The 11,977-nt window shown below is 43.8% G+C and overlaps 1 long non-coding RNA gene across 1 annotated transcript in view; it reads left to right on the top strand.

Moving 5' to 3' along the window:
• Positions 1–11,197, top strand: part of LOC109312441 — a 23,385-nt gene extending 12,188 nt beyond the window's left edge. The window contains exon 3 of the long non-coding RNA XR_002101815.1: positions 11,185–11,197. This is a non-coding gene — a long non-coding RNA (uncharacterized LOC109312441). The remainder of the gene's footprint in view (positions 1–11,184) is intronic.
• The last annotated feature ends 780 nt before the right edge of the window (positions 11,198–11,977 follow it).

Genomic DNA, 11,977 nt, shown 5'->3' with positions numbered 1-11,977 from the left:
ATAGGGAAACAAGAAACCCCACAACTGGTCCTGAGAAGAAGACCAGGGCATGTAGTAGTTGAACAGAAATGAGCCCAAGATGAGGGGGAGAAGGCATCCCAAAAGATAGAGGAGAGCTCTCTTGGGAGGAGAGAGAAGGTTCCAGCTATCCCACTTGAGGGTTCTGATTGAAAGAGAGTAAACATAGCGGGGAAAGTCCCAGAGAGGATAATGTAGGACTTCATTGATCCTAGAAGGAAGGAAGTTCAACCAACTGAAATTCCACAAGGTTGGCTAATGTGGGGGGACTACCTGTGGTGGGGTAACTCCCATCAAATCCCACATGGTGCATCCTTGGGGAAAAGGTGAGTAGGAAGCACCTGAAAACCTCTGCCTCCATGTTCCAGAGTTGTCAGGTGGCAGAAGCAAGAACACGAGAAGCCTAAGGAGAAGGATATGTAGTGACAAAGAGTGAAGACCCACCCTGGTGAGTTTGAGTTGTAAGGGGAGAGGTGTGTCTCAGGGCACTAAGATGTCTGTTCCTTTAAGAGCAGAAGCTGCCTAAGGAAAGGGCTGTAAGAGCCAGACAGAAAACCAGATGTGGAAACTTAGAAAACAAGATGTGGCAGACAAGAAAAAAGGTGCCCACTGGGCAAAATTGGCATGTCATGGAGCCCTAGGGGTACCATGGCCATCCCTGGGGACCCCATACCATGACACCCAGTAAACAACTAAATGAGTATGTGTGCATGTGAAGGGTTTGTGAAACAAAGGAATATGCTGACAGAACCCGAGCATGGATAGTATTACGACCAGAGAGAAACCAGTCAATGATGCCCCAAGATGAACAGTCATCAGATGAAAAAGGGATACAAAACGAGGGATTTCAGAGAAGCAAAAGGTCCCCAAGAGGGGAACCCAAGACCATCATGCACTTCACTAGCCCATGTCACCCATTCCACTGGGGAAGGGGAGGTCTCAGCCCTCAACATCTGACATCTGACATTCAAGAAAGAACCTCAGGGTAAAACTTGTGTACTGGCTTCCCTCTGTGACAGTTCTATGACTTGTAGATATAGAATTGGGATGGGTTATTTTGTTTGCGTTGCCTACATTGTTCTTATTTACTATCACTGTGTATCAATAAAATTTGCCTATTATCAAACGGAGAAGTGAGAGTCATTCTGAGGGTTTGGGTCCACCTGGAACAAGGTATATGGGTTCATAAACCCAATGCCAACAGCAGCAGCCCCAAGCTGGCTGGCTGACCCTCTGAGCCCCCTGCCACCCAAGGCTGCTCCAACCTGTCTCAATACATGTGTAACTGAGAACACAATATAAACACAGCACATGGAAGCAATAAACCATGCTGGAATGCATTACTGCTTACTAATAGCATGTCTAGACATGTCCACTAGTTCCAAGGTTCATAACCCATAAATCTGGGCTTCTAGAGTCTGCAGTTTCAGGGGAGTATGTCAGACAGAAAGCCCTGGTGCCAGAATTCCATTCCCTTTCTCTTAGGCAGACAAGTAAATCTGATATCTTTTATTAGGCCAACTATTTAGTTGGCCTGATGTTTTTTTCTTAGCAAGCTTTCAGGATAATATAAAGTATCCTACACTAATTTTTAGAAATAATTTATAAAGACATCAATTTTTCACGGGTGTTTTATTAACCTAGGTATTACAGAATGGGAACAATCTTTAACTTTAAGTCAATTTGGAGAACTGCTGTCATTTTTTTCCAAGTAGTTGTGCACTGATGCCAGTCATTGTGCCTAACTAATTGTCCACATGACCAAGATGTGCACATGAAAGGTCAGTTAAAGCCATGATGCTCAAATGAGAAATTTGTTCCAGTTTACTAACTACTATTCAGGCTGACTCAGGATTCACACTTACAAACATAGATCTAACAGTGACAACAAGTTTAGACAGTGACCTTTGAAGCCAATATTGAATTGCCCTTTACCTGTTGGGATTTTGTTTTCCTCATTTTTTACTAGACTGCACTTACAAGGTTACCATGGGTCTCCTGCTTCACTGCTAAAGCTACAGAAAAATCTAAAGTAATTAATTTGAAAGACTAGGGGCTGTTCAGGTGGTACATTATTTCCCAAAGTAAGCTGCATTAATCACTACACAAAAGGCATTCTATGCTATTGTGACAATAGATGCAGTACATAACAACACTGACGGTGTGAATTTAAAAGCATTCAGAGTGATGTACTCTCGCCATAATCCTAAATACGTTCTTAACTCTTGAATAATTGATAGAGCCAATTGATTGAATTTATGTCCAAATTGTTCTAGAGACTTGAATGATGCCTACTGAAGTAAATGAAATATTTCTATTGGATTTAATAGGCTTTGGATCAGGCCCCTGGCTACTGGAAAATTAGAATGTCAGCAGTTTTCTTTACTGACTAACACTAGTCTGGAGCTAAGTTACTTTTTTCTCTTTTCTGCTTTATAATTGAAAAGAACATTTAAAATTTCATGACGTTTGCTAATAGGGTGCATCTCTACATGCAGGGCATGAGCTTGCAGTTGAAAAAATAGTAGCTACTTTTCACTACTGCTCACATCCCTGCACATGCACTTTGGTGCAGGGCAAATGACTCACTTCAGGATAACTGCCGTTTCCCTACTTTGCCTAGTTTCCAGAATGGAGGAGCTGAGACATGACTGAAGGAGAGGAGATGTTCTGACCAGAAGCCAAAGTATGTCCCTGGAGGACTGAGCCTCCATGTCTACTGGCAAAAGCTCCTGTGGTGTAGGCCATGCTGATTTTTCTGCAGCATTTTTGTTTGTTTGTTTGATTTTTATGCTACAAGGATTTCCCAGTAGCAAATTTTGCTCCTGTACTGGAAATCATGTTAGCTTGCACCTTTGCTTGCAGCACCACAAAGAACATGTGTTTGCATGTCTGGATCTGGTCCTAGTGTTGATTAATGTCAACAGACAGACATTTATGCTTAATATTTCCAAAGAACATTATACAAAATATGCCTGTCTAACCTACCTATTATATACTGTTTTTGTTTAAAGCTTCATCAGTTGAAATAGAAACTTTTAATACCCCTGAAGATCCAAATTCAGTTCTCTTGAATACTGTAAAGTAGTATTTTTGTAAGTGTGACAGGGGGCCATCCCTGGGGCCAGTCACAATGTTGCCTCACCCACCTGTCTAGGGCAGTCCACTTGTATGATTTCCTGCCATGCCTTTCTTGTATTTTAATGGTTGTTTGTAGGTGAGAGGCTGCCCATTTAATGCCCTGATGCCAATGGCATAATACTGGGCTCCGACCTCCCCTTTACCATGTCCCATGCCTTACAGATGGTATCCAAAATGACTTCCCCATACTCAGCCTCTGGCCCAAACTTGGCTTCAGGCATCCATGGACATACCTTGGCCTGGCCTCTGGCCCAACTTGGCCTCAGGTGTCCTTAGATGTGCCTGGAGCACATGCCCCTGTCTGCAGCTTCTACTCTGCCCTCTCACTGGGCTCCTTGCCTCTCACACTCTACTCCCTCACTGGGGCTTCTTGGCTTTGTGCCCCTTGGGCCTCAGGTGTCTGTCAACATACCTGGACCTCACTCTCAGCCTCTCCACTAGGCCTTGCTCTTATTAAGGTACTGGGCCTTGGGCCTTCCTGGCCCCTGTGTTGTCACCCAAGCCTGGTGCTTTTCTCTCAGGGTGTACTACCCTAGCCTTTTCCCTCCACAGAGTCACCCGCAAGGCAATGGAGGTAGAGGCTTTCTGGCACCCCATACTTGCCTTCCACAAGGGAGGCACTAATGTGGCACTTCCTGGAGACTGCCCTGCCACAGGCAGCCCCAGCACACCATCCAACCCCAACAGGGTATAGTTCTAGGTCATTCCCTAGGACCAATACAGGCCTACCTGCCTTGGTATTTCTTTCCTTCACTGGGCTGCTAGATGTTCTTCCATCTGGGTTGCTCATTTCTGGACACTTTATTACAGCCTCCACCACATCACATACCCTCATTCACTGGCCCCAACTCACTGAGACCACCTTATAAGATTCTTCCCATCAGAAGATTGGGCTTCAGTCTCCATCATTTCAGTGTGCTGACCAGTTGACCATGTATCCTATCTTGGCATGTCTCTCCCATTAAGGGGACCTTCAGCCTCTTTCAGGCTCTGGCCCTGCCTCTAGACCAGTTGGGGTGCCACTAGCTCTCTGAAGCCCTGGCTTGCCCCTTGCAGTGGCCTTATTTGCCCTTTTGTCTGTTGGCTCTGGCCCCCTTGCATTGACCAGTTGAAATTCCAAGGATCAGTCTGGAAGCAGCTGACCTTCATACTCAGCAGAGGTCCACCTCTGGGCCCCACCTTAAAGCAGTCCTCTCTCAATGAGCTTGCCTGGTGCCCCACCTGCCTTATATCAAGCAGCCCTTCAATCCACTGGGATCATCTGAGCCCCTGTCCTCAGTCACCCCCAGTTCTAATACAGGGCTTAGCTAGCCCCTTAGTAGGCCCACAAGTTCTAAGCCCTTTCCTATGCTGGCCTGTGCCTTCTATAGGTCTAGAAGTACCTGGCCTCTCCTCATTTCCAGGCCTACATCCACTTCCTTGGGGCGGGGAACCCCACTGGGTCCCTATGAAGCTCCTCCTTCCACATAGTTCCTACTCTGACCTTCAGAATATTCCTGGCAGCAGGAGATCTCCCACTGGGCATGCCAGCAGCAACTGCTGGCTTTGCTTCTCACAGCCAGCTCTTGTACTGAGGCTCCTCAGCCCTGCTCCAATCAGGCAGCCTCTTGGCTGTTATGTGACCACATGATTAGCCTTGCCACCACCTGCAGGCTGCCTCACAACCTGCTCAAGCCCTTAAAGTGGCAAGCACCTGAAGGTGTGCTTCTGCAATAAGTATTTATAATCATAAAAATCTTTTAAATAAATCAAAAGTAGGAAGCCAAATAGAGCATTGGTGGGACCATTACATGACCAAGGTATAAAAAGTGCACTCAGGGGTGATGAGGCATAGTAAAGAAGCAGAAGGAACTGGAAATTCCCATGCCAGATCAATCCTTTCTAGTAGATGGGCTTGAAGAGTTGCATCACACTGAAGCTTCATCAGAGGAAGTTTAACAACACATCTATAAACTAAACTAATAAGTCACCATAAACTGATGTCATTCACCTGAGAGTTCTGAAGGATCTCAAAGGTGAAATTATGGAACTGCTGACAATAGTATGTAAACTATCACTTCAAACAGCCTCCGTGACAGAGGATAGGTAGGTTGCCGACTGTAACATGCTGTGTATTTCAGGGCTTGCAGCTCAGCTGCAAGTTATAGGAAGGTGATTGCAGGCTGGCCTAGGAGGACTGGGCCAGTTGATAAGAATAATGGCCTGGCCCAGAGGATGTTAAAAGCTCCCAGGGAAGGGAGCTGAGGGTACAGAGGGAAATTTGTATGGCTATAGGCTTCAGCACTGAGCCAAGGTACTCTGAAAAAGACCACAGGGTTTGGTGTTTGTCATTTATTGTTTATGTGTTAGCTTGTTTTATTCATGCTTTATGTTTGCTTCTTGTGGGTATAAGTTTACTGCAGGGAAAATAAAGACTATGGTGTGCTACTGGAAAAAAGCCATGACAGGTCATGGATTATGTACGCAAGCTAAAAACTAAGCCATGGGGATAGGAGCTCTGCTAAAATGGCTGGTGGGGCTGCATAAACAGTTCCAGAAAGTCCAAATCCAGCAGCACCAGTTCCTGACAGAACAGCAGCAGCAAATGCAGCAGTTCCAGAGAGAACAGCAACAGCAGGAGTTCCTGTAGAAGCAACTGGATATCAGATGGATCCCCATCTATGCTGGTGAGTTGCTGGGTTCCCTGAGATTGGAGGGTAGGGTCCTTCCCAAAATTTTTTGGAGCAAGTAGTGAAGACCTACCAGCAGCCCCAGGGTACATGAGACATGAAAGTGCTCTGGGTGACTAGTTTGGAGGAAGCCACCTGAAGGGTAGAAGATTTCATGGGGGCTGAGAGAGAATGTTGAGTGCCCTTGCAGAACTGGCAGTTGTGGGGCTGAAGAAATCTGGGGTCATGAGGACTGCCTTGGGACTGTAGGAAGGGGTCCGGTAGGTTGCTACCTCAGTCACTGTCATGACCACAGCCAGGAGGAGGGGCCTTGGATGACACCCCTAAAAAATAAAGCTTCTGGGTCCTCCCTTCAGCCCAGGAAAGTGAAGGGAGGCACAATTAACATGTGGGGAGAAGGGAAAACAGTTGCAGGACTGCCAACAGATGGACTACAGCTATACTTATACCTATGTTTCAGAAGTGGGGCAGGAGAACCCAGACTCAAGAGGATATGTGATCCCAGTCCAAGTTGGGGACACCAGTGTTACAGACTCCATTTCAGGCAAAACTATGGTGTGTTACTGGCCAACCCACTGTATCAATATAACACCATACTCAAAAAGGTCTCCAGAGGTGATCCCGGGAACTACAGACCAGCAGGTATGAGTTACATCCCTTGCAATTTGGTAGAATCAGCAGTCATGTGCACAAATACAATCTGCTGGGGAAGAGGCAACATGGATTTTGTAAAGAGAAATCCTACCTTCAATCTGCTGGAGTTATTTAAGGGTATTAATAATCACATGGACAGGGTAGATTCAGTTGGCCTAATATATCTGGACTGTCAAAAAGTATTCAATAAAATCTCTCAACAAAAGTTTTTAAAAAAATGCTTTGCCATAGATTTAAAGGGAGAGCTCATTTGTGGATTGAAAGATGACTAAAAGATAGGAAGCAAGGGGGAGGGCTAAGTGATCACTTTTCAGGACAGGGGGAGGTCAAAACTGGAATCCCATAGGATTCCTATCACTATTTTAACATTTTTATCACTGGCCTGGAAATGGGGGTACACAATGAAATCTCCAAGCTTGCAGATGGTACCAAATTATTTAAGGTTGTCAAATTCTAAACTGATGGAAAGGAACTGCAGAAAATCTCACCAAGCTTAGTGAGTGAGCAAAAAAAATGGCAGATGAACTTCAGTATTGGTAAGTGCAAGGTAATGTACCTAGGGGAAAAATAACTGCAAGTATAAATACACAATGCTGGACTCTGGACTAGCTCTTATGACTGTGAAAAGAGACCTTGGAGTCATTGTAGATAGTTCTCTAAAAACATCGTCTCGGTGTGCAGCAGTGACCAAAAAAGCCAATAAGATGTTGGATGTCATTAAGCACATGCATTTCATCTGGCCTAAGGTTACTCTGGTATGAACTGCTCCGGAGTAAGCACTTTTACACAGGTGTCTAGACATGCAGGTATTAAGGAACAGATTTGCTACTCTCCACACTGTTTTCTGCAGCCCTGCAATGGGCCTCTGCCATCACTGGGAGGAGCTCTAGGTTCCTTCTAGGTGGTACCCCAGGGACTGGCAGGGAGCACTGGGCAAAGAGACAAACGTGTCCTGCCTTGGGGACTGCCTCCTGCTGGGGCAGGGACAATGTTCCCTTGTCCTGGCAGCAAGGAGCTCCTGGCCCTAGCTTCCCAATCAGGGGCAGAGGACTTGGAAAAAGCTACAGGGGTGGGATAGGTCCCAGCCCCCTGTCCAGATCCACCAGTGGTAGTGAAGTGGAAGTGAAGGGAGTGGACTCACAGGGGCTCCAGAGTAACAAATTCAAAGAGTTTTTAGACCTCTGTTACCTAGCCTAGTTGGTGGGCCAAAAAGGGACTCTTCTCCAAGTATTGGCTTGCAGCCTAGTTCCACCTGGAGAGCAAATATACCAATAAATATGTGACTCCAGAAATAAAGTTAATCAAAATGTGTATTAAAATAAGTTTCACAACATCAACAATAGTAACAGCAACCAAAATCACAAAACCAGCTACCTTATAGAGTATTTACAGAGAAGACAATACCACCATCCCCATGTCACCACTAAGTGGCAACCTAGAGCTCCAAGGCCTAGTGCAGAGGACAGCCTGTTGCTGCAGCCTCTGTCACACTGTCTGAGGAATTTTATGCTTTTCCCAACCATACTGGGCACTAAGCACTTCAGTCACATGGGATGTGTGATACTTTACCCTTCCTCCTATGTGGCAGAACAGGTGGACCAAGCAGGTGTGTTCTTATATGACAAGATCCCAAGGGTAAGTGGGTTTGTAGCTCACACAAGCATCCTGTACTTTCAGTCAAACACTGTTCTACACAAGAGTCAAGATTGCAATCATGTTTTCACACATGCACACACACCAAGTCTCAGTGATGTGCTGTCTCAGTTTCTCACATACACATCCCCAGTCCCACACAAATCCAGTCACACACTGAGGTGGTGGGTCTCACAGGTTTTATGCTGACCATGTCATGCCACCTGTCAATCACATCTCTCAACCAGTTGTCACTCAAATTGCTCTGTCATTCACTTGTCCATTGTATCTGGACCACTCATAACTGACCACACGATATACTTATTATAATTTTCCCTCCACCGTGATTACATCACTGTGGGGGCTGTGCACGCTCCAAGCATCTTAATTTATGTATCTGGGTCATGATGTCATTGAGGGCAGAAGTTCAGGCTTTCTGGAAACTTCAGGCCCTCTAGTCTTGCCCGCATGCACATTAGCTGTTATGATGGAGATTATTCAGCACAGGCCAGCATCTGGCTTCTACAGTAGCTCACTGCTAGCTGCCCCACTGGCAGATTGGGGCAGGGGGCTGGGACCTGCCGCTCTTTCTAAGCCCTGTGCCTCAATCACTCAATGAGGGAAAGGAGCTAGGAACTGTCCCTGATCAGGACAGTTCGCAGCCCCTGCCCTGCAGGCTGGGCAGAGTCTAGGCTATTTGTTCCCTGCACAGCTCTGTGAGCCCAAAGCTGGGGGGCTTATTCTCCTCCCAGCTTCAAGAGTGCAGAGCTGAGGGAGGAACAGGCTCCCCTGCCCCTACTAGCAAAGGAGCTCCCAGCACCAGCTCTGGAACCATGAGGCCAGTGGTGTGAGATCCTTGTCTCCCAGCACCAGCTTCATGACCATGATCCTTATAAGGGTCTCCCAGTGCTGGCCCCACAGTTGTGGAGCTGGAACTGGGAGATAAAGATCTCCCAACCTCCCTGATCATGATCTCTGGAGCTCCCTTCTGCTGGGGAAGAGGGGCATAGTCCCCACCCCAGCAGCAGGCAAATGAGCTATTTCCCACCCTCTGGTAGATGGCTGACCAGGAGCAGATTTTGTTCCCAGTCAGGCATCTACACATGAGCTACTGCATTTCCAAGTAGCAACTTTATTCAGGATTAGGGAGGTTTACTGTGTAGTAAGCATATGCACATGTAGATTCACATTGCTTACTTTGCAGTAACCTATGCTAATGAGCAGCTAAGCATCTTGTATAGATACAGCTATAATGAAGGAACTGAAAGCAAAATAATAAACACCATCAAGCTACTATAGAACATTATACAGTTTTGTCCTGTGTCTGAAAGGAATGGAGACCTCTTGATAAAATGGAAGGAAATCCTACTGTAGCCAATGTGAAATAACTTCAACCCTATACTGCAGGTGAACTCTAGGTTAAACAGAGTTCAATCCTGGTAGAGGACTGTGAGCAAAAAGGACAAAAAGGAGCCAGAGGAGTTGATATGTACAAGTGCACAGATTGTTGGAATGTGTTAAAACTTATTTAAGGAAAACACCAAATATCAATGCTAACATGGAATGCCACCAGGAAAATAATAATATACTGGCTTATTCTCTTCACAATTAAAACTACTTTTGAAATAATCCAAAATCTACTACCCACTGTAGGTAGAAATAAAAAAAAGAATTGCACATGTCCATCATTATGCCAAATCCCTTCTCATTTATAATGATCATCTCTAAATTATGTTATGGGTCCATAAATAGAAGTTAGCAAGTTGACTTCAAAAAATGACAAATGTACTCTATTAGTGATAAGAGGAATATAAAATGCATCTTAAATGCACTGAAACATAATCAGCCAAAGATCTAATACAGCCATGAAGACTTTGATAAACATCAGCATAATATTTTAGATTTAAAGTTTGATAGTAACAAAAGGAATACAATTCAGAATCTTTACTGGAACTGGAAAGCTAAAGATTAATGGTAATAATGTATATAATCTCTCACATCTAGTTTACTAGCTCAGGCTGGTAACAACTGAAAATCATTACTCCTACCATCTGCTGACTGTACACTGATCCTCTATTACCTTAGAATCTTCAAAACACTTTCACTACTGAATTTTTTTAAGGCAGACTCATTAAGAAGCAAATCTTTACCATTAGAGGTGGTTGTTTCAGAAGTGAGTAGAATCTTTTTGGTTGGGTTGCACTGCTTCCCACTCAGGGACTTAACATACTATATTCAGATCATAGTAAGCATTAATATGACTCAAAGCTTTTAGAGCAATCGCACGTTAATGCATATTGAGATCATAGTACACATCAGACTTTAGAAATGGTCCCAGTGCAATCATGGGGCTGAGACCGAAAATCAGGTGAAATTTCGGTCTCAGCCCAACAACCCACCAGACCCCATCCTGCCTCTGTCCCAGACCTCTGTCCCTGGCCTCCCATGACATAAGAATCTTGAGTCCCCCTCCCCACCCTTAGCACAGGGGGGAGGGAATCAGCTGTTTCTTGTCTGGAGATCCCTGGGCTTAATAATGACATTTGCATACAAACATTTTTTCCTTTAGAATTCATCTGCTCCAATTACTTCTTCCTTACCTGAAGTCATAAAACTCCATATGGGATCTTAGTACCTATTCTGTTGCCAAGGGCAATATGATAGGGAGCATGGGAATGTGTTCTTCCTCTCTCTCAAATTCTCAGCTGGGGGTGAGACAATCGACATGGTATGGGGGAAAAAAGAAAGAAAGAGAAACAGAACAACAACTAGAAATGGAAAATTTAAAAACAGTAAAATGGAAGGTTGTTTAAAAAATAAATAAATAAAAAGCAAAAAAACTTTCCTCCTAAAAAATATCAGAAACATCCTGAAAATAATTACATTTTTTTCTTAATTTTTTTTAAAAGTTCATTTTTATCTAAAAACTGTTTACAGCCAAAAAATAAATGCAATCAACTTTAATGGTTACTTCTCCTACCTTAGAAAGTGTCCAAGTATCTGCAAGGGAGAGCAGTATAGAGAACTAGATTAGACAGAAGAGTGAAAGGGATTTATGAAGAAGCAGAAGCAAAAGGTGTCAAGATACAAAATGAAAACCCAGGCAGGCAGGTTGGGAAGTTAAATGGTTAATAAGGAGCAACGAAAATGGGAAATGAGAGATTTATTTATTTAAAGAGTTTTTAAAGACATAAGGTATTTTAAAACATATAAATTGTAGGTAAAAGATCAGCTTCTGGGAGTATACTAGAATTAGTATTTATAATTCCTAAGTAAAAGAGTAACTATTTATTAATTTGCAACTTTAAATTGATTCTTCCTTTCTCCATCCACCATTTAAGACTTTTTAATGTTTTAACTCTCTCTTAACCTTGTCTCATTCAACAGGCTTAGAGAACTGTTGTCTCCTTTATAAATTTATTTTATTAGGCAGACATAGGACTTTCATAACCATCATATACACACAACCCCTGCTTAACACTGTTTTGCTTAGTGCTATTTCACTGTAATACTCATTTTAAATTAATACTTGATTTCATTTACCACTCAATGAGTTTCTTTATAATGCACATGGTTACAATCTTGGGTCATTAAAAACAATTGTGGCCACCATCTTGGGTCATCAAATACTTTTGGTTTCACTTAATGCTCATTTTGCTTAGCGCTCAGTTTTTCAGGAACCTATCAAGAGTGCTGAGCGGGGGTTGCCTGCATTTAAATCTAGTACATTTTTTGGTCTACGTATAGACTTTATACATAATCCAGAATAAGTGCTCAGAAATCAAATGAAACCCATACCCAGACAGAAGTTTAGAGCACATAAACTGGACTGATAATCCTGTATTACGTCCACTGAAACTCAT

Source organism: Crocodylus porosus, unplaced genomic scaffold (assembly GCF_001723895.1).
Source record: "Crocodylus porosus isolate Cpor-Errol unplaced genomic scaffold, CroPor_comp1, whole genome shotgun sequence".
In the NCBI taxonomy this organism is placed as follows: Eukaryota; Metazoa; Chordata; order Crocodylia; family Crocodylidae; genus Crocodylus; species Crocodylus porosus.
Note: the sequence above shows the minus strand (reverse complement) of the source record. Positions and strands in the feature narration are given on the sequence as shown.